Source organism: Gavialis gangeticus, unplaced genomic scaffold, assembly GCF_001723915.1.
Source record: "Gavialis gangeticus isolate Ggan-Ray unplaced genomic scaffold, GavGan_comp1, whole genome shotgun sequence".
NCBI classification, from domain to species: Eukaryota; Metazoa; Chordata; order Crocodylia; family Gavialidae; genus Gavialis; species Gavialis gangeticus.
This window is the reverse complement of record NW_017729022.1, coordinates 164,171,977-164,175,088: the sequence shown is the minus strand read 5'-3', so window position 1 is coordinate 164,175,088 and position 3,112 is coordinate 164,171,977. Positions and strand designations below refer to the sequence as shown.

The 3,112-nt window shown below is 46.0% G+C and overlaps 1 protein-coding gene across 1 annotated transcript in view; it reads left to right on the top strand.

Moving 5' to 3' along the window:
* LOC109296848 (spermatogenesis-associated protein 7 homolog) overlaps positions 1–3,112 on the top strand; it is a 101,293-nt gene that overhangs the window by 70,471 nt on the left and 27,710 nt on the right. The gene's annotated exons all lie outside the window — the stretch shown is intronic.

Sequence of the window (3,112 nt, the reverse complement as noted above, 5' to 3'; positions counted from 1 at the left end):
CCCCCCCCCCCCCCAAAAAAGCCTGGTGGCAAGTAGATAGCACAAGATTCACACACCACCCCTGGAGACAACCTATTATCTGGCAAATGGAAGCAGGACTTATATTCACAAACCTTGGAAAGCATTCCATTCCTTCTGCATTTGTTGGTTGTATAGATTAGAAATATACATGTCCTTTGTATAGACAGTTACCGTACTGTAAAATCAAGGTAAAAATTGCCAAAAAAAGAGAAAAGAATCATTTTTCAACAATGCTCTTAGGTACCTAAATTTGGGCATGACAGTGAGAAGGATATAACAAACTTGAAAGAAGAGAAGTACAAATATACAAGCCTGTAGGATAGTGCACATACTGTAGTGATGCACTTCTTACAATCTAAACATATACTTACAAGGTTCAGAATGTGCTCTTGAATGCAGAAGCACAAGAGAGCCAGTGAGGGGTCAGAGCTGAAAACTGAAATTCTCTTCCTTGTTTGGGATGCTTGTTTCTCCCATTAACCATTTTACAAAAACAGTTCTGAACTAATGGAACAAAATAATACAGAAACAGAGTTGCAAACGTAAGCGTTAGTGTTTGGGAGAAAATGGTACTTTGGGGGAGAGAAGATTTTCTATAGTCTACCTGATTTCTGAATTTCTTTCTACACACAACAAATGTTAACGACCACCCCACGCCCTCCTTCATAGGTTTTGATCTTTCAGGAATCAGCCTATTTTCTTCTGCTAATTGTTTGTCTGATGCCCCTGGGATTTTCCTTCCCCCCTCCAATTTCACAGCTCTATTCTCTTAACATTCACTGTGCCTGCTTCCTTCCTGAGCCCTGATGAAGAATGCCTTGCATGTGAAAGCTTGTCTGATTTTATTCCAACCATGCAATTGGTCCAAAAGAAGATAGCACCCCCAAAAAAATCCTTGCCTTTTTCATTTGTTTAGAAAGGTCAAGAGGACAGAATGTATTTAACTACTTGCAGAGGGTTTATTTTACAGTTTTATATTGTTCTGTATGGCTGGTGCGACAGCATAGCTCTGAGCCTACGGCAGCTACAGGATGCCCCAGGCAGTGCTGGCTCCCACTGTACCAATTACAGCCGTGCAATCAGGCAGTGCCCAGACTGCTGCCCAGCTGGGCTCCCTTTAGTTACACTGCTGGGGATTACTATATATTTAAAGTTCTCAACTGAGAACAATGTGCAACACACTGAACATATATGTAAGTAAGAAACCATCTCTGCTATGAAAATCTTCTAGTCCAGGGCTGGCTTCTAGTCCAGTCTAGTCCAACTTTGTTGTGGTGGTTGGGGCGCCTCTACACCCCTCCCCAACATCCCCCCTGGGTTCTGCTGACAGCACATAGTCTCCTCTGCCAGTGGCAGCACATGAACCACTGCTCCCTATCACATGGGCTGCATAGGCAGTGCCTAAAGCTTCACTCCCCTTCCCCACCAACCATGCAGCAGTAGGAGAGGCAGTCAGTGGGGTCACATGCTGACTTCTTGGGCTGCTAGCTGGACAGTCCTGTTCTAGTCAATACAGACAAAGCAGAAGGCTAGAAAATAAGGATATTATCTCAGTTTTGCTGGTGGGAAACTGATATCCAGAGGCCCAGATCTTGCAATGTTCAGGTGACTTTAAGTATAAACAGGCTAAGACTGTAAGCTGAAGCCCTGGAGGACCCAAAGTGAGATTCTTAGATTAGTTGGGGGAACACCCCTTTCACTAGTGAGGTCTGCTTCTGTAAGCCCAATACCTGGTACCTGCCTGGCCCCAGCATCAGAAACACCTTGGTCAGAGCTTGCACAAAGATGGTGGGAGAGCAGCTAAATGTAGGGCAAATGAATGGGAGTAAAGGAGAGAGAAAAGGCAATGGGGGAGAGATGTAGTAGCATGCCTTTACAGGGATGTGCACTTGGAACAGTGGAATAGGGGATCAGTGGGACTCCTACAGTGCTGCAGGGCAATTAGATAAGAAATCTTAGCTGGGAAAGTCCCTTTAGAATCAGAGGAGCAGTTTACTCTCCCCACAGTGCCAGCACAGCTCCAATGATAAACAAGCAAGAAAAAGAACATCCCCTACGTGGAACACTATTGATCCTGGGGTACTGTGAACCCCCAGGAGTAAGAAAAAGTCAGTCCTTGTGTTCCCCTGAGCCCAGGGACTGCAATTCTATCTGACAATCATAAGGACTGTCCAAGGGCATGTAGGAGAGCTCCTTGTGTGTTCTCACAGCACAACACAATTGTGTAAGGGGCAGCCAGAATCTTGCACCAGCTAATTAATCTTCAGTACAGCCCTTGCTGTGTGCTTTAGGTGTTCACTTAACACAGGAAGTGAAAGTCCTGGGGAAAGGAGAACTTGGAAAATGCTACTGGGAGGGCATGGGGAGAAAAAAAGGCACCAGTATTCCCAGGCTTGTTCTAGGGCTACATCTTCATTTGTGTGGCTCAACTATTGATTCAGCGCAGCTGAACTACTCTCCCAAGAGACATTCTTTTTAAGAAACGAAAATCTTTAAGTGGCCCTGACTTTCCCTAGTCTTTTATCTTCCTTTATAGGGGGGAGGTGACAGAGGGACCAAGGAAGGATTTAGGCAACTACAGTTCAGACTACTGCTCCCAAAATGGAATCCAGGACTGGCATCAGGGCTAAGGGCAGACATCACACACAAACCAGTTTAAGTGATCAGAAACTGGTTTAAACCTGTAGCAGAACAGATGTTCAGTGCACATAAATCTGTTTGAAAATGGCTGAAACCAGTTTGAGATAAACCTGATTGAATGTAGGATCAGACTTGACTGATTTGGCTCAAACCGGTTTATGCAATGTCTGTCCCAGATTCCTTCCTGGTTTAAGATAAACCAGACACCCCCAGCATCCCAGCATGCTCTCTGGGCTGGGTGGGGCTCTCTGCTCCACAGCAGGTCTTGCCCCTCCCCTCCACTTCCTGGCTGGAGCTCCAGAGACTGCAGGCTGCCCCCCACTCCTCTTCACCACTCCCTGCTAAGCAGGAATTCCCTCCTCCCCTCTGCCTTGCTGAAAAGGTTTCTGTGTATTAGCTAGCAGACCACATTCTAGGTCAGTGCCCAGGGCAGTCACCACACTCGCCCCTC